This window comes from Monodon monoceros, unplaced genomic scaffold (genome assembly GCF_005190385.1).
Source record: "Monodon monoceros isolate NGI ecotype Baffin Bay Population unplaced genomic scaffold, NGI_Narwhal_1 Super_Scaffold_10, whole genome shotgun sequence".
Taxonomy (NCBI): Eukaryota; Metazoa; Chordata; class Mammalia; order Artiodactyla; family Monodontidae; genus Monodon; species Monodon monoceros.
The window spans coordinates 10,696,090-10,716,433 of NW_021703766.1; positions in this window are offsets into that span (position 1 = coordinate 10,696,090).

The window sequence follows — 20,344 nt, forward strand, 5'->3', positions numbered from 1 at the left end:
TCAAGAGGTAGATGAAGGTGAGGTGTCAGGGGTAACCTCAAGGCTTCCAGCATGAACACTGGGGTGACTGGTGGCACCTGCATGAAGACAGGAAGCTTTGAAGGAGTGAAGGTGTGTGGTGAGTTCAAGAATAAAGTTTTGGACCTAGCTTGAGTTACCAATATGACATTTAAATTGAGTTGTTGAGTAGGCCTACTGGTATGGCATAAGTCAAGGCTGGTCCTCTTTTTTTTTTTTTTTAAACATCTTTATTGGGGTATAATTGCTTGACAATGGTGTGTTAGTTTCTGCTTTATAACAAAGTGAATCAGTTATACATATACATATGTTCCCATATGTCTTCCCTCTTGCGTAAGGCTGGTCCTCTTTTAGAGATATTTATTCAAGCAGCATGACAGGCTACAAGGAGATAGGATTTGGAAGCAAAGGTTTATGTGAGTCCTGTTTTTTCATCAATGTTCTGTATGACTGGGTCAAGCCATATAGATCCTCAGAGCCCCAGTTTCCTCATTTTAAAACTCATTAGTAAAATTTCTGTCCTGCTGATAATGCCAGATTGTTCTGAAAATCAAATGATAAAGTAAATATGAAAGTGCTTCGTAACTTTTAAATGTTTTATAAATGTTATTTTTATGTTTTTTTAGTAGGATTAATGATTCAGGTACATAAAGTAGGAGGGGGCATATTACCGTTATTGATTACAAAATCATCTTAATCACATTGTATAGTATTTTGTCCACCTTCTCTCTCCATGGACTAAATAATTCCACTTCCCATATCGTCTTTGAGATTCCATATTCTAATCATTTGATCATCTCTGTGGACAGAGCTGGCCCTGGACAAAACTGCCAGGAGAGTGCTCATGGGAGAGGAGGTTAGGAGAACGTTCCTGAAATGTTTACTGCCTGTCAGCACCTCGCAACTGCTTTACGACATGGGTGTTCTTTTCCCATTTTACTGATAAGGATCCTGGGAACAGGAAGAGTGGGATTTTTGTGCCCCGTTGTCCCCTGGAGGTGCTCATTGAGCTGACACTTTTCCGGTTTAAAAAAAAGAATCTGACTGATACTCACTGGGGTGTTTTTGACTTCACTGTGAGCTCCTCAGCCCAGAACAGAGCTCTTTGAAAATAGAAACTCTCCATGTTAGCCATATTTATGGAGGTGATCATTTTGCCATGTATACAAATGTTGAATTATTATGTTGTACACCTGAAACTGATACAATGTTATATGGCAATTAGACTTCAATAATAAAAAAGAAAATGGAAGCTCTCTCTTTTATTGTTGTTCTTTAATAGTCTGAAGCTTCTAGTAGGTGTGTGATACAATTTTTTTATAACTGAATAAATGATTCCTCTCAGTGTCATTTCTATTATAAAAACGATTCAGAAATGGCAATGGCTCCCTTTGGCAGCATTTCAGATGGAGAGAAGGCCTGGAAGAGTAATTAACGGTGTGCATTCTGTAATCTAAGGGGTCATCCTCAAGTCTGGCTCCCTACTTCGTAGACTCATAATCCTTGCTGACACTGGAGCTCTCCTCTGGAAGGCACTTCTCCAAATTCTGCATCTGACCCTGCTCTCATCCTTGCTTAGCACAATCAGGCCCAAGTTCCTAGCCTGCCCGGGATACAGGGTGGTATTTCCTATTTGCTTTCTTTCCTCAGAAAACCAATTCAGTGCATGGAACAACAACAACAAAATGTAGCAGACACAAGCATTTTCATTTGTAGTGGCAAAGTCAGAGATATATGCCTTCTATAACAATTAGGTTTTTTGTTGCCTTCGATCTTCAGTAATATCTTACACCTTGACATGATTTCTGATGTGACATTTCCCTGTAGAGATGCAAGTTAAGACGTTGGTACTGACTTTGCATTTGAGAGGAAGTTGTTACCGCAGCACTTGCAGTTTAGAAGATATAGGAAAATAAGTCATCTTTGCATGATTTATTCGCAAAGCCCATTATCACAAAATGCCCCTGATAATTCAGGTTCATATTAAATTTCTGTCATTCAGAGAAAGGACAGTTTGGGCAAATAAGTGCTCATTAAAATTTATTTAGAGGGAATATTTTCCATTAGGGTGTTTCATTATTTAAGAAGGAAATAGAAGCCTATGCAGTAATGCATAATGCTCACACCAACATGGCGTTTCAGATAAATTACATTTGGATAAGGGTGAATGTGTTTGGGTTTGGAAGGCTGAGTGATTCTAGCAGGTACTGTAGTTGCATAATTATAAGCCAGGTTGAAAGAAGTTGCTGAAAAACAAGGATGAGCCCAAAGAAATCCACCAACAAGCCAATAAAAAATTATTCCATGCTGGTCTAATTTTTGTTCCTCTTGAAACTGAGGTTTGGGGCCTCCGTATCGGTGGAGCCGGCTTGTGTGCATTACTGTGAGTCTGTGGGTGGTTAAGAGGCTAGACAGGCAATACAGGGGGTGAGTAGAGAATAATGGGCACCCTGAGGAATACCGACCCTAACTCAAGGCACCACACTTCATTATTTTTAAGGCAAAGGAAGGATGGCTGGGGCCAGATGTGGGGTTTGGCTCACCAGTGAGCAGCCACGACATTTCAATAACCACACATCTCTCTTAAAGAGCTGCATTTTCACTCACAACTGAGGCTTGATAATATTCTTTCACACAGCCTCAGGGAGGTTCTCTAGATGCCCTCTTTCTGCATCAAGGAGGTCCTTTGTGCAGACACCTTGGATGATTTCCCTTCCTCTCAAAACAGGCTCTGGTACCACTTCCATGTGTGTGGGGGGATGTTCCCCACACCAGCCAGCGAATCTTGGGACACCAGCTGCGTGTCTTACAATTCATCTCAATTCAGCTATACTTGGAGACTACATCATATTCCACGAGTTAAGTGTTCAGTCCTACAAGACTGTCTGATCAGGCCTCCCAAGGTGGCTGCTGTCTTGCTTTCTGTACCTCCCCTGCTTCACCTATACTCTACTCACGTGACCGACCTTCCTACGTACTTACCCCTGCCCCAGCTAGTGATTGTTCTAATCTTTTTTTTTTTTTTTTTTTTGCGGTACGCGGGCCTCTCACTGCCGTGGCCTCTCCCATTGTGGAGCACAGGCTCCGGACTCGCAGGCTCAGCGGCCATGGCTCACGGGCCCAGCCGCTCCGCGGCAAGTGGGATCTTCCCGGACCGGAGCACGAACCCGTGTCCCCTGCATCGGCAGGCGGACTGTCAACCACTGCGCCACCAGGGAAGGCCTGTTCTAATACTTAGATTAGAACATCTCCACCTGTTAGCTTATCAAAGGGGCCAGGAGGGGCCTCGTGCCCCTTTGCTAGTTTCCCTGGTAACCGGTGAGCCCGCCCGATGTCAATTCTCCCTGTAACTAGGAACCTCCCTCTCCCCTGGGAGCGAAGACTTCTGCCACATCCTGCATGCCGCCGGAAGCACACGGTGCGATGTTGCTCTAGGACCTTGCTGCAGATGTGTGAAGTCCCTCTAACCATGAAACCACTGACGTCTCTGCCTCTGACTCCAGGCTCTTTCTTTCGTCTTAGAGCTGGGTAAGCACCGACCTTGCAGGCCTGCGGGGTGCAGCCCAGCAAACACTCCTCTCCCTCCCTCTTCCCCCTTCCCGCCCACTTCAGATGCAAGTTGCAAGGCCAGTTGGTTATCTGTGCTTCTGACCTACTGGCTAGAAATCAGGGGTTCCCAAGAGCCCCTCCTTGGGTTCAATTAATTTGCTAGAGTGGCTCATTGATTTTAAGAGAAACATTTTACTTACTAGATGAGCAGTTTATTATAAAAGGGTGTAACTCAGGAATAGGCAGATGGAAGAGATGCACAGGGCAAGGCGTGTGGAAAGGGTGTGGAGCTCCCAGGACCTCTCTAGGCCTGCCATTTTCCCAGAATCTCCACCTGTTCACCAACCTGGAAGCTCTCCAAACCCTGTCCTTTTGGGGGTTTATGGAGGCTTCATTACATAGGCAGAGGCACATAGGCATGATTAATTAAATCATTGGCCATTGGTAATTGGTTCAACTTCCAGCCCATTGTTCCCTTCCCGGAGGTTGTTGGTGGTGGGGGGATACTGAAAATTCTGACCCTCTATCACGTCATTGGTTCCCCTGGCAACTAGCCCTCATCCCTAAGTTACCTAAGGGCTTTACAAAAGTCACCTCACTGACATAGTAAAAGACACCTTTATCCCTCTTATCACGGGAAATTCCAAGGCTGAAGACCAAATACATATTTGAAGAACCTCAATTAATACCAAGCCAAACAACTACAGAGAACACCACACCCAAGTACATTATATTCAAACTGCTGAGCGCCAAAGATAAAGAGAAAATCTTAACAGTGGTTGCGCTAGCTGTGCGTTTTGTTGTTGCTCTGGTTACCCTCAGTGGACCACCAGCTTTGAATTCTTCCAGCTTTGCCTTGTGCTTGAGATGGGGACAGGTTACCAGAGGTTTTCTCCATGTTCTTATGCTCCCCCACCCCCTCAGCTTTAGGCTTTCCCTCTGAGCCAGAACCTCAGAGATCATTGTTCTGCATGCTCTTGCCCCGTTCTGTGTGATCGACAGTTGATCTTTGTAATTGATCCTCACTGGCCCCATTGAGGTGCGAAAGGGTATTCTCTGGTTTTCCTTCTTAAGCCTCAATCTTAGGCTTCTTTTGTATTCCTGGGGCTCACTGGTGGAGGTTACTCAGTGATTCTGCCACTCCTGCAAAAATAGAGAATTTCTAATGATCTGAGCCCACATGGTTTCCTGAGACTCTCCGAACAGTAGTGTGAGTTGAACCCTCCTTCCTTTCCTTTGCTGCAGTGGGTCTTTGCCTGTGTTCTAAGTCTGGCAGTTCTTGCCACCCTTTCCTCAACAGCTTAATGCTTTTGTTCCATGGAGGAGGACGATCTGGGTGGGGATTTAGGCTTTCTGAACCACCCTGTTCTTCATCTTGCTTCTGATGTCCATAAAGAATAACCTGTGAGTTGGTACAAACACCCTTTATATCTGAATCTCCCAGGGGTTCTATACGCTCACACTTGCCTAAACTGGTCTTCAGCAAGTTGTTAGAATTTTTAGCTGAAATCTTGCCCACTTGTGTGGCATATGTGGCTTGACTTGGTGAAGAAAGTAGAATAATCTTACTCAAGGCAAAGTGCTATCTGTATCAAGCCTTTCTCTGATTCCGGGGAGTGATGCTAGGCAACTACTGTTTTTAGGTAGTTCCTTTTCCGGGAGCAGAGGGCTGTGGCTCCAAGCTGTAGATAAATTCCTAAAACTGTATATTTATGTTATGATTTAGCAAATTATGTACTCTTTAAGATTAAATGTGGTAACCCATTAAATTCCCTATGAAACTTCATAACCTGTGGATACATGCAGAGCAGAAGGAATCTTCTCAGACCCTAATTAGGCACGTGTGCATTCAATAAGTTACCCCAAATTGCAACTCACACAGTCTAGAGCACGGCAACTGATCTTTCTGGGGGAAATGTATTTGTAAGATTTACTCTGAGGTCCAAACTTTAGAATAAGGGGAAAGTACTTATCCTGGGAGAAGAGGGATCCCTTTCAGTACATTACCAGGACTTGTTGGCCGCTTATATAATAGCCATTACCCCCATTTTGCTTTTTAAATATCCCAGATTTTTCTCAGGTACCCACCTTCTTTGTTATGGTGAAGTTTAATCACATTAATTTCCCTTGCTAGGAATGGGTTTAGGAACAGACTTAGGAAAAATTATGACCCAGGAGGTGAGGGTTGTGTGTGTGTGTGTGTATGAGGCAAAGGACTGCTGGGTGGGTTGCTAAGATTTATTTTTTGGAGGGGACATTGTGACAAAAGCCCTTCTTTAACTGGATTTTGTTGGCTGACACCTGGGGTGGTGGCAGCCAATCTATGTTGTAGAAGAGCAGGAAGAGAGAAAGAACCTAGCTCCTTGATAATGTCATTGAGACACTAAAATACAAATAAAGCCACCATATAAATAAGCAATATAAATAACTAATGAAATGATAGTATAGGTAACTTTAAAATATGAACCAACATTCTAATTTAATTAAAAAGTATCTTATTTCCTGTAATAGTCAAATGAAGATATATCCTTAGTGTGAAAGATATATATAATATAAAAGTATATGGACTTAAATGTGGACCTTTCTCTTTACCACAATCTTCCTTTCCTGGGCCTGATCTTACTTCCTGAGAGGTAACCAATGACCATTGTTGGGTAAGTATTCTTTTCACTTTTTTACATTGTACTTAAGTACTAATGTATGCTTACATTTGCCTATATAGTTTTATTTTACAAAATGGAATCATAGCACGTGTCTTCAATGGGATTTTTTTTCATTTAATTTTAACGTCTTTAGGTTATATTTCCTAGTCATCATGTACAGTGTATATCTGTGTACATATAAAAGCAATTTAGTAAGACAGACTCCTAGAAGAGGGCTTGCTGTGTCAGAGGCTGTGCCTGTTTAACTTTTGGCTGATATGACCAGATTGCTATCTGAATCAGCTTTAGCAAGTTATGCTCTCACCAAAAGTGTATGGGAAAAACCATTCTATATTTCCTGGAAAAGTTTTTGGAGGGCAAAAGACGATCAAACTAATAAGCTGTTTTGTGATAGGTATCAGATTTTACCTTTTTACACTCTTTGACACAGCCATTCCACTTCTAGAAATTAACCCTACAGATATATTACATAGGTAGATAAAGATAAAAGAATGGCAGATACAGCAGTACTCATAATCTTGAAGAATTAGGGACAACTCAGTGTCTGGCAAAAGGCAAGTCGTTCAATGAATTTTGATACAAGAGACTGTGTGCTTGACAAGAGACATTTAATATGTCAAATAACCACCCAGCTCAGGGAATATATGTTCAAAGATCACAACCTGAAAATCTAATGGTTTAGTTCCAGCTGTCTTGGGACAGCTCCATAAACATTTACCCCACTGGTAAAAGGTTAAGATCTAGCAAATGAGGCAACAAAATACAGGACTTCAAATTTATATTCTCACGTGTTTTATTGTAATTTATTTAAAAGACAAAAAATAAATAAACTGACCTCAGGCTTTAAAAAATGAGTATCAAAATAAACCAACAGAAATTAGGAAGAAAAGTTAATTGACATGAAAGCTATGAAAATTTAAAGCAGAAGTGCAAGCAGAAATGTTTGACAGGATACATGAAATTGTAGCAGATAACCTCCAGCCCCACCCAGTATCCATACCTGTCCTTTTATCCAGGAATAGAAGTTTGATTTTTTTTTTGAGCTGGAAATCTACTCAGGCTGCATTCCTCGCACTCCCTTGCCTCATACTGTGGCTCTATGATTAATTCAGGCAGGTGATACATTAACAAAAGTATGGTCAGGAACTTCTGGGAAGGCTAATAAGGGGGCAGAATTACTGATGAAGTGATTCTTTTATCTTTCCCTTCTTCTGCCTGCTACTGGCCAGAAACACGAATCTGATCATTAGAGCACCACAGTTGTTGTGAATGATAAGATCACAAGGATGGAAGCTAGGCTGGGGAATCACAGCTTGAAGACTGTGTCTGGGTCCCTGATGATGCCAGAGTGCTAACACAACAGTCCCAGGCTGCACACCTCTGGACCTCTTTTACATGAGAGAGAAATGAACTTTTTCTTGTTTAAGACACTGTTCCTTAATTTTTTGTGTGATATATAACATGTTCTATGTTACATGATAGAGAATACACATTTTTGTTTAAAAAGAATCATAGAATAAAAAAGGAAATTCCTGGCAAACGTAATTAAAAGGGAGCGAGAGAAAGAGAAAATAAATGTACAATGTTAATAATGAGATACATTACAGAAAAGCTTAAAGATTTATATTAAAGCATCTTGTACAAACTCATGATAATAAATTTGGAAACTGAGAGAAAGGGACAACTTATTATCAAAACATAAAATATCCCATTTGACCCAAAAATGATACAGAAAATTTGAACAGACCAATAATCATAGCTGAATTCAGTGGCAGGCTCAGATGGTTTTACTGCTGAGTTTAATCTCAGTTCATAGATCATGTAATTCCTATGCTATTTAAATAATTGCAGTCCACAGAAAGAGATGAAAGACCCCTAATTCATTGTATAAAGTATCATAAAGATAGCACACCAGAGAAAATAAGATGAATTTTGATTACAAGTATAGAAGCAAATATTTCAAATAAACTATTGGAAGTCTGAATCCAGCTACCCATTTATAAAATTATGATATAAACAAATGGGATTAATTTCAGTAATGCAAGGACTTCAGAAACAAGAACTTTATCAACATATTTCATTATACCAACAAACTAAAGGACATCAATAGATGTTGAAAAGTTATTCAGTTAAATACAGAGCTACTGTGAATAACTGCAAAGAGTTGGATTAGAAGAAAGTATTTAAACGCTATTTACTAAAATAACCAGTGATATATTTTTAAAAAATTGTTTATTTTATTTATTTATTTTTGGCTATGTTGGGTCTTCGTTGCCCGTGCGCGGGCTTTCTCTAGTCGTGGTGAGCGGGGGCCACTCTTCATTGCGGTGCAAGGGCTTCTCGTTGTGGTGCCTTCTCTTGTTGCCGAGCATGGGCTCTGGGCGTGCGACGGGCTCAGTAGTTGTGGCTCCTGGGCTCTAGAGATCAGGATCAGTACTTGTGGCGCATGGGCTTAGCTGCTCTGCAGCATGTGGGATCTTCCTAGACAGGGGCTCGAACCCGTGTCCCCTGCATTGGCAGGTGGATTCTTAACCATTGTGCCACCAGGGAAGCCCCAACCAAGGATATTCTAAAGGGTAAAATATTAGTGTCATTTACCATTAAAAACTGGAATCAGCACTGCTCACTTCGCATATTCCTTAATTTTCACTTTAGCCCTTTGAGAAGGAGACTTAATATCCTCGTTTTTAAGGTGGCGAAAGTGAGGCTGAAAGCGGCTAGGGTAATTTACTCTAGCTAGTTAGCAGGGAGTCAGGTTTTGCACTCAGGCAATCTGGTGCAGGGAATTTTTTCTTTGTCCTGCATCTAAGCCTGTTTATTTGCTTTCCCCTGACCTCTGCCAGCAGCTTCGCCCGCAGCTTCTGGAACCCAGGAGGCCCGGCCGCCCACTGCAGAGCCACGACATTGAGGTCCACGGGGGTGTCACGGTCAGGGGGTCCACCACTTCCTTCCGAATCAGCCTGTCATACCAGCAAAGGTGGCCACGGCGCCCGGCACGGCGTCGTCCGGGCCGGCGCGGGTCACGGCGCACACGTCACTCACCGCGCATGCGCCGGCCGACGGGGTCCACGAGGTCGCCAAGTGCAGCGGGAAGCGAGTCGTAGGCCAGACGTGAGCCTTTTCTCCCCCCGCGTGGGGCCTATCACGATGCGCGACGGCTGCGACAGCTGCTCTAGCTCGGTTGTGTACAGTCTCATAAAACCTTGGTCTCGGGGGCCAGACGGAGCCGGAAGCTGGCAGCGCCTTGTCCTTGCCTGCGGGCTGCCCTAGGCCTGGTGGGGCGTCACCCGGGAGGCTCCCCGAGGCGTCCCTGGGCGTGCGGGGGTTGAGGAGCCTCTCACGGTGACCGCCTCCTTCTCCAGAGAGCCCCACGCCCAGTCGTCTGCTTCGGCCACTGCGGCGCTTTCTGCTGCTCGCACCGCGCGCCCCGCAGCCTCTCGCAGGCCTGTGTCCGCCAGGCGATCTCCTCCTTCCGGCGCAGAGGTACCTCGCATTGGCTCACGCTCATCCAGGAAGCCATCTGCGGGGACGAAGGGGTCCTGGCAGGGCTGCGGAGACCGGCAGCAGCATCAGGTCCTTGACAGCACCCCGGCCGAGGAATGCTCCGGGCTCCATAGCCTGAGGCCGCCGTGTCCTCGTTCTCACAGTGAGTGTAGACGGCCCCTGCCGTGCAGTTCTTCCTGTGTCTATTGACCCTCACAGTCGCCTCTTCTTTCCTTCCTGGCTTTTCCAACATCGCCCCTCCCGCCGGAAAGGAACCAGAGAATTAGGTCTCCTATTAATTCAGCCAGCTCTCTTTGGATTGGTGTTTTCATGCCGTGTCTTTTTCCAGCCTTTTCCTGTTTATCTGTTCCCTCTGTTGAAAGTTGGTATTTTGTGGGTGACAGATAGTTCTTTATTTTAAAATTCGGTTTGACAGCCTCTTTTACTTGTAGTGTTTACACAATTTATATTTAATGTTATTATTGACATGGTGGGATTTAAATCTGCCATCTTGCCTTTTGTTTTCTATTTGTCCCACCTGTTTTTGGATCCTTTCCCCCTCTTTCCTGCCGTCTTTGGGGTTAATAGAGTATTTTTTTAAATGCTGTCGTTTTGATAAGCTCACTGTGTATCCAGATGAATAAACTCTTGGTCTTCCTTATGAAAGAGTTGTTTCTCCAATAGTGCAAACTATCTGTCTGGATAAAGTGAATTGCAAGAATTTTCTGAAGGTAATAGTGAAGTTCTTTCTTAGGTTGCTGTCTTATCTTTCTGCACTAGGCTCTGCTGGAGCAAATAGTTAATGCTATGTTTGACACAGGTCATCTCAGCTCTCAGAACAAATATTTAAGTTTAATTTATCCACAGAGTAAGAGAATGGATGAAGCATGGCATTATTACACTCTTGAATATTTTACAGCAGTGAAAATTAATGTAGCCAAAGGAATTAGCATGAAAATGCTGAATCTCAAAAACAGTGAAAAGAAAGCAAGTTAATGATTACATACAGTATGAAATCATTCATGTCAGTTTAAGAACAGATAAGTAGTCAAACTACAAATCAAATAAAACAGGAACGATGAAAACAAAATTCAGAAGAGTTCCTTGCCCCTTTTCCCACAAGATAAAATAAGAGAAGGCAGTGATCAGGGAGTGTCCCAGTGAGAGTTTCAATAGTTCTGTCCATTTGTTAAGGTAAATGGACTATTCATGGTTCTTTAACTTATACACGTGCAAACTCTGTATACATTATATATATTTTTATTTTTAGAAATATATTCATTTTAAGAATGCAAAATACGAAGCTTTCGTGGTACTGAAAACATGCAGTCATCCTCTTCCCTTGTTTCATCAGATATCAGCAGGCACGCAGTCACCAGTAAACCGAGGTCTTTTCAGGTTGCCTCCACACTCCAGCCCTCAGTTTTATCTGCAAGACAGGGAGAAACTGTTTTTATGACCACTAAAGTTCCTTACAGATAAATAAAATGCTTTGGTTTTATAACGGTATTTGAACCTGCGCCCCCTGGAATCAGAATGTATCATTACTCGATTTCAATCTTTTTTTTTTTTTTTTTGGAGCAGCAGCTAATGCAATGTGAACAAGAAATATTTACAATAAATATTGGGGAAAAGAGACATGTTGGTGACGTGATTGTAAAGTTAAAAAGCCCATAAAGCTCTATAAAATATGAGAATTAAGAAAAGAATTTGATAACATAGTGAAGGAAATCATGAAGTGCCGAGTGCTGAGGGTGCTTTCTATGATAAGTGCTAAGAAGAAAAAAAGAGTAAGATGTTGTGTAAGAGATTGTGAAGAGGCTAGCTGAGAGGGATCGAAGAAGGTGTCTCTGAAGAGGTGACATTTTAGCAAGACCTTGAATGATTAGACTTGTGTTGACCTGAGATGCAGGATGAGTGTCAAATGTTACACCTTGAGGTACCCCCAGTCGGCGACGCATGGTTTCAGGAAAGGAGGTGGTGATAGCTTTAAAGGACCCGAAGGACACAACTTTTTCCAGGGGCACGTTGGAAGGTACTGGCAGGAGTCCGCGAAAGGAGCTTACTCTGCATGGTCATAGGCAGAGAACGTCTTGTCCAGCTTCCAACCATTCTGCTGTTCCTGATGGGCTGGCCGATGGTGAGCCAGGCCAGGAGCTGGGAATGGCTCTTTACAGATCTCAGATTTATCCTCATTTTGGGGGAAGAACAAACCCTTCTACCCAAGCCTGCTGGTTTTGGATATGTTGGAAACATTCTTTTCCTGCAAGGGAGAGGAAAAATTCCAACAGCCAAACATGACCAAGGCAAACTCTTTGTCCAACAAAGAAGGTTTACTGACTTACTGCAACAGGGCGGGGACTGGGGGGGGGGGGTATGCTAGTGAACTGGGAAGTGTCTCTTGATAAGAAGGAGCCGGGAGGGTCTTTTTAAACTGAGGCTTGTGCTTGTGTTAAATGATTCTTAGGAAGGGTTAGAGGCAGCAGGAATCATCTCCGAGTTACTTGCTACCATGGAGAGGTGGAAGTTGCAAAGCTGGGCTAGGGACATCTTTTGTGAGAAACCAGTAGCCCTCAAAGAAGAGGGTCATTATGATACTCTACGGCCGCAGCATGACCTTTGGAGAAATATTCTTTAATGTTAACTTTGCAGTTGGCTTTATTGTGTCTGTTATCAAAATCTGCTTAATGGCAGGCCTGATATTTAATACCTCAGAGGAAAAGTGTCCGTAACATCTTTAGGAAATCAGGGGTGTGATCAATAGTGTTTTTACCCCGTTGTACTTGAAGTGCAGAATAAACCCACAGAATAGCCACAGGCTGGCTTAAGTTGGACCAGGTATCTTCCATCCAAGGCATCTGCCTTGGCCCTAGTTAGGAATAGAGTCTGAATTGAAATGGCCTGTTTTGCTGAACTGCAAAGTGAATCTAAATACTTATATTTTTATTGAACCAAAAAAATTTTCCCCGAAAACTATTACTCAAGGGAAAACAACCTAACAAACCAGTTCAAATGAAAATGTGACCAAGCTAACTTTTTTGTTTTTTATTTCTTTATTATTGTAAAAACACATAACATTAAATTTGCCATCTTCACCATTCTGAAGTGTACAGTTCAGTAGTTTAAAGTATATTCACATTATTGTGTAAAGTATATTTACATTATTGTGTAAAATTCAGATCTCTAGAACTTTATCATTTTGCAACACTGAAACTCTACATCTGTTAAACACTACTTCCCTCCTCCCCTCCCCTCAGCCCTTGGGAACTACCTTTCTGTTTTCTGTTTCTATAATTTTGACTCTTTTAGATATTTCATATGAGTGGACTTATATATTTATTTGTCTTTTTGCACCCGACTTATTTCATTTAGCATAAATGTCCTCGGGGTTCATCCATGTTGTAGCCTGATAGGATTTCCTTCCTTTTTAAGGCTGCGTAAAATTCAATCTTATGTATATACCACATGTTTTTATCCATTAATCTGTTGTGGGAATTTGGGTTGCTTTCACCTCCTGGCTGTTGTTAATTATGCTGCAGTGAACATGGATGAGCAAATGTCTCTTCAGGATCCTGCTTTGAGTTCACTGTATATATACCCAGAAGTGAGATTGCTGGATCATATGGTAATCCTATTTTTTAATTTTCTGAGGAAGCTCCATATTTCCTCCATATGGAAGGCCATTGTTTTCCATAATGGCTACCCCATTTGCATTCCCAACAATGCACAAGGATTCTAATTTCACATCCTCAATAACACTTATTTTCTTTTGATACTGGCACCCCAGATGGATATGAGGTGCTATTTCATTGTGGTTTTGATTTACATTTCCCTAATTATAAGTGATGTTGAGCATCTCTTTATGTGCTTATTGGTCATTTGTATATCTTCTTTGGAGAAATATCTATTAAAGTTCTTTGTCCATTTTTTAAATCAGATTTTTAGTTTCTTGTCATTGTTGAGTTACATAAGCTTCTTATACATTCGCGATGTTAACCCTTTATCAGGTATATGATTTGCAGTTATTTTCTCCCATTCTATAGGTACCTTTTCACTCTGTTCATTGTTTCTTTTGACATGAAGAAAATTTTAAGTCTAGTATAGTCCTTTTTGTCTATTTTTAATTTTGTTTCTTGTGCTTTTGGTATATCATATCCGAGAAATCATTACGAAATCCAGTGTCCTGAAGCTTTTCCCTTATGTTTTCTTTTTTTAATTTAATTTAACTTTTTAATACAGCAGGTTCTTATTAGTCATCCATTTTATGCACATCAGTGTATACCTGTCAATCCCAATCGCCCAATTCATCACCCCCCCACCCCACCCCCGCCGCTTTCCCCCCTTGTTGTCCATATGTTTGTTCTCTACATCTGTGTCTCAATTTCTGCCTGCAAACTGGTTCATCTGTACCATTTTTCTAGAATCCACATATATGCGTTAATATACAATATTTGTTTTTCTCTTTCTGACTTCCTTCACTCTGTATGACAGTCTCTAGATGCATCCACGTCTCTACAAATGGCCCAATTTCGTTCCTTTTTAAGGCTGAGTAATATTCCATTGTATATATGTACCACATCTTCCGTATCCATTCGTCTGTTGATGGACATTTAGGTTGCTTCCATGACCTGGCTATTGTAAATAATGCTGCAATGAACATTGGGGTGTATGTGCCTTTTTGAATTATGGCTTTTTCTGGGTATATGCCCAGTAGTTTGGGTTGCTGGGTCATATGGTAATTCTATTTTTAGTTTTTTAAGGAACCTCCATACTGTTCTCCATAGTGGCTGTATCAATTTACATTCCCACCAACAGTGCAAGAGGGTTCCCTTTTCTCCACACCCTCTCCAGCATTTGTTGTTTGTAGTTTTTCTGATGATGCCCATTCTAACTGGTGTAAGGTGGTACCTCATTATAGTTTTGATTTGCATTTCTCTAATAACTAGTGATGTTGAACAGCTTTTCAAGTGCTTCTTGGCCATCTGTATATCTTCTTTGGAGAAATGTGTAGGTCTTCTGCCCATTTTCAGATTGGGTTGTTTGTTTTTTTAATATTGAGCTGCATGAGCTGTTTATATATTTTGGAGATCAATCCTTTGTCAGTTGCTTCGTTTGCAAATATTTTCTCCCATTCTGAGGGTTGTCTTTTCATCTTGTTTATGGTTTCCTTTGCTGTGCAAAAGCTTTTAAGTTTCATTAGGTCCCATTTGTTTATTTTTGTTTTTATTTCCATTACTCTAGGAGGTGGATCAAAAAAGATCTTGCTGTGATTTATGTCAAAGAGTGTTCTTCCTGTGTTTTCCTCTAAAAGTTTTTTAGTGTCCAGTCTTACATTTAGGTCTCTAATCCATTTTGAATTTATTTTTGTGTATGGTGTTAGGGAGTGTTCTAATTTCATTCTTTTACATGTAGCTGTCCAGTTTTTCCAGCACCACTTACTGAAGAGACTGTATTTTCTCCATTGTATATCCTTGCCTCCTTTGTCATAGGTTAGTTAACCATAGGTGCGTAGGTTTATCTCTGGGCTTTCTATCGTGTTCCATTGATCTGTATTTCTGTTTTTGTGCCAGTACCATATTGTCTTGATTACTGTAGCTTTGTAGTATAGTCTGAAGTCAGGGAGTCTAATTCCTCCAGCTCCATTTTTTTCCCTCCAGACTGCTTTGGCTCTTCAGGGCCTTTTGTGTCTCCAAACAAATTTTAAGATTTTTTTGTGCTAGTTCTGTAAAAAATGCCATTGGTAATTTGATAGGGATTGCATTGAATCTGTAGATTGCTGTGGGTAGTATAGTCATATTCACAATATTGATTCTTCCAATCCAGGAACATGGTATATGTCTCCATATGTTGGTATCATTTTTAATTTCTTTCATCAGTGTCTTATACTTTTCTGAATACAGGTCTTTTGTCTCCCTAGGTAGGTTTATTCCTAGGTATTTTTTTCTTTTTGTTGCAATAGTAAATGGGAGTGTTTTCTTAATTTCTCTTTCAGATTTTTCATCATTAGTGTATAGGAATGCAAGAGATTTCTGTGCATTAATTTTGTATCCTGCAACTTTACCAAATTCATTGACTAGCTCGAGTAGTTTTCTGGTGGCATCTTTAGGATTCTCTATGTATAGTATCATGTCATCTGCAAACAGTGACAGTTTTACTTGTTCTTTTCCAATTTGTATTCCTTTTATTCTTTTTTCTTCTCTGATTGCCATGGCTAGGACTTGCAAAACTATGTTGAATAATAGTAGTGAGAGTGGACATCCTTGTCTTGTTCCTGATCTTAGAGGAAATGCTTTCAGTTTCTCACCATTGAGAGTGATGTTTGCTGTGGGTTTTTCATATATGGCCTTTATTATGTTGAAGTAGGTCCCTCTATGCCCACTTTCTGGAGAGTTTTTATCACAAATGGGTGTTGAATTTTGTCAAAAGCTTTTTCTTCATCGATTGAGATGATCATATGGTTTTTCTTCTTCAATTTGTTAATATGGTGTATCACATTTTTTTGTGTGTATATTGAAGAATCCTTGCATCTCTAGGAAAAATCCCACTTGATCATGGTGTATGATCCTTTTTACTGTGTTGTTGGATTGTGTTTGCTAGTATTTTGTTGAGGATTTTTGCATCTATATTCATCAGTGATATTGGTCTGTAATTTTCTTTTTTTGTAGTATCTTTGTCTGGTTTTGGTATCAGGGTGATGGTGGCCTCACAGAATGAGTTTGGGAGTGTTCCTTCCTCTGCAATTTTTTGGAGGAGTTTGAGAAGGATGAGTGTTAGCTCTTCTCTAAATGTTTGATAGTATTCACCTGTGAAGCCATCTGGTCCTGGACTTATGTTTGTTGGAAGATTTTTAATCACAGTTTCAATTTCATGACTTGTGATTGGTCTGTTCATATTTTCTGTTTCTTCCTTGTTCAGTCTTGGGAGGTTATACCTTTCTAAGAATTTGCCCATTTCTTCCAGGTTGTCCATTTTATTGGCATACAGTTGCTTGTAGTAGTCTCTTAGGATGCTTTGTGTTTCTGCGGTGTCTGTTGTAACTTCTCCATTTTCATTTCTAATTTTATTGATTTGTGTCCTCTCCCTCTTGATGAGTCTGGCTAATGGTTTATCAATTTTGTTTATCTTCTCATAGAACCAGCTTTTAGTTTTATTGATCTTTGCTATTGTTTTCTTTGTTTCTATTTCATTTATTTCTGCTCTGGTCTTTATGATTTCTTTCCTTCTGCTAACTTTGGGTTTTGTGTGTTCTTCTTTTTCTAATTCCTATAGGTGTAAGGTTAGATTGTTTATTTGAGATTTTTCTTGTTTCTTGAGGTAGGCTTGTATAGCTATAAACTTCCCTCTTAGAACTGCTTTTGCTGCGTCCCATAGGTTTTGGATCGTTGTGTTTTCATTGTCATTTGTCTCTAGGTATTTTTTTATTTCCTCTTTGATTTCTTCAGTGATCTCTTGGTTATTTAGTAACGTATTGTTTAGCTTCCATGTGTTTGGGGTTTTTAGTTTTTTTCCCGTGTAATTGATTTCTAAGCTCATAGCACTGTGGTCAGAAAAGACGCTTGATATGATTTTAATTTTCTTAAATTTACTGAGGCTTGATTTGTGACCCAAGATGTGATCTATCCTAGAGAATGTTCCGTGCGCACTTGAGAAGAAACTGTAATCTGCTGTTTTTGGATGGAATGTCCTATAAATATCAATTAAGTCTATCTGGTCTGTTGTGTTATTTAAAGCTTGTGTTTCCTTATTAATTTTCTGTCTGAATGATCTGTCCATTGATGTAAGTGGGGTGTTAAAGTCCCCCACTATTATTGTGTTACTGTCGATTTCCTCTTTTATAGCTGTTAGCAGTTGCCTTATGTACTGAGGTGCTCCTATGTTGGGTGCATATATATTTATAATTGTTATATCTTCTTCTTGGATTGATCCCTTGATCATTATGTAGCGTCCTTCCTTGTCTCTTGTAATAGTCCTTATTTTAAAGTCTATTTTATCTGATATGAGTATTGCTACTCCAGCTTTCTTTTGATTTCCATTTGCACAGAATATCATTTTCCATCCCTTCACTTTCAGTCTGTATGTGTCTCTAGGTCTGAAGTGGGTCTGTTGTAGACAGCATATATATATATGGATCTTGTTTTTGTATCCATTCAGCAAGCCTGTGTCTTTTGGTTGGAGCACTTAATCCATTCACATTTAAGGTAATTATCAATATGTATGTTCCTATTACCATTTTCTTAATTGTTTTGGGTTTGTTTTTGTAGGTCCTTTTCTTCTCTTGTGTTTCCCACTTAGAGAAGTTCCTTTAGCATTTGTTGTAGAGCTGATTTGGTGGTGCTGAATTCTCTTAGCTTTGGTTGTCTGTAAAGCTTTTGATTTCTCCATCGAATCTGAATGAGATCCTTGCTGGGTAGAGTAATCTTGGTTGTAGGTTCTTCCCTTTCATCACTTTAAGTATATCATGCCACTCCCTTCTGGCTTGTAGAGTTTCTGCTGAGGAATCAGCTGTTAACCTTATGGGAGTTCCCTTGTATGTTCTTTGCCATTTTTCCCTTGCTGCTTACAATAATTTTTCTTTGTCTTTAATTTTTGCCAGTTTCATTACTATGTGTCTCGGCATCTTTCTCCTTGGGTTTATCCTGTATGGGACTCTTTGCACTTCTTGGACTTGGGTGGCTATTTCCTCTCCCAGGTTAGGGAAGTTTTCGACTATAATCTCTTCAAATATTTTCTCTGGTCGTTTCTCTCTCTCTTCTCCGTCTGGGACCCCTATAATGCGAATGTTGTTGCATTTAATGTTGTCCCAGAGGTCTCTTAGGCTGTCTTCATTTCTTTTCATTCTTTTTCCTTTATTCTGTTCCACAGCAGTGGATTCCACTAATCTGTCTTCCAGGTCACTTATCCGTTCTTCTGCCTCAGTTATTCTGCTGTTGATTCCTTAGTGTATTTTTCATTTCAGTTATTGTATTGTTCATCTCTGTTTGTTTGTTCTTTAATTCTTCTAGGTGTTTGTTCTTTAATTCTTCTAGGTTTTTGTTAAACATTTCTTGCATCTTCTCGATCTTTGCCTCCATTCTTTTTCTGAGGTCCTGTATCATCTTCACTATTATTATTCTGAATTCTTTTTCTGGAAGGTTGCCTATCTCCACTTCATTTAGTTGTTTTTCTGGGGTTTTATTTTGTTCCTTCATCTGGTACATAGCCCTCTGCCTTTTCATCTTGTCTGTCTTTCTGTCAATGTGGTTTTTGTTCCACAGGCTGCAGGATTGTAGTTCTTGCTTCTGCTGTCTGCCGTCTGGTGGATGAGGCTATCTAGGAGGCTTGTGCAAGTTTCCTGATGGGCGGGACTGGTGGTGGGTAGAGCTGGGTGTTGCTCTGGTGGGCAGAGCTCAGTAAAACTTTGATCCCCTTGTCTTCTGATGGGTGGGGCTGGGTTCCCTCCCTCTTGGTTGTTTGGCTGGTTGTTTGGCAACCCAACACTGGAGCCTACCCGGGTTCTTTGGTGGGGCTAATGGCAGACTCTTGGAGGGCTCACGCCAAGGAGTACTTCCCAGAACTTCTGCTGCCAGTGTCCTTGTACCCACGGTGAGCCACAGCCACCCCCCGCCTCTGCAGGAGACCGTCCAACACTAGCAGATGGGTCTGGTTCAGTCTCCTATGGGGTCACTGCTCCTTCCCCTGGGTCCCAACGCGCACACTACTTTGTGTGTGCCCTCCAAGAATGGAGTCTGTTTCCCCCAGTCCTGTCGAAGTCCTGCAGTCAAAGCCTTCAAAGTCTGATTCTCTAGGAATTCCTCCTCCCATTGCCAGACCCCCAGGTTGGGCAGCCTGATGTGGGGCTCAGAACCTTCACTCCAGCGGGTGGACTTCTGTGGTATAAGTGTTCTCCAGTCTGTGAGTCACCCACCCAGCAGTTATGGGATTTGATTTTATTGTGATTTCGCCCCTCCTACCGTCTCACTGTGGCTTCTCCTTGTCTTTGGATGTGGGGTATCTTTTTTGGTGAGTTCCAGCGTCTTCCTGTCGATGATTGTTCAGCAGTTAGTTGTGATTCTGGTGTTCTCGGAAGAGGGAGTGAGAGCACGTCCTTCTACTCCACCATCTTGAACCAATCTTCCTTACGTTTTCTTTTAGGAGTTTAGTAGTTTTAGGTCTTATATTTAGACCTTAAATCCATTTTGAGTTAACTTTTGTGTATTATGTCATTGATGACACAAATTTCTTCTTTTTATATTGCATATCTATTAACATAGTCTTATAATTACTTTTTATGCTTAAAAAATTCTATACATATTTATAAGGGATTTACTAATCTCTTTTCCAATACAGCAGGCTTCTATATTTGTCTATGTATTTATCCTTACAATGACCCTGATGAGAGAGAGTGGAGTGTGTCAGGAAATCCCGCCTGGGTTTTTTTTTTTATTTGTTATTTATTTATTTGGCTGCACTGGGTCTTAGTTGCAGCATGCGGGATCTAGTTTCCTGATCAGGGATGGAACCTGGGCCCCCTGCATTGGGAGTGCGGAGTCTTACCCACTGAACCACCAGGCAAGTCCCCCCACCTGGGTTTTGATGTGGTTGTCTTCATGCTTATCTGGGGTGCAGGAACCTTGTAATTGGTGTCTGGATGT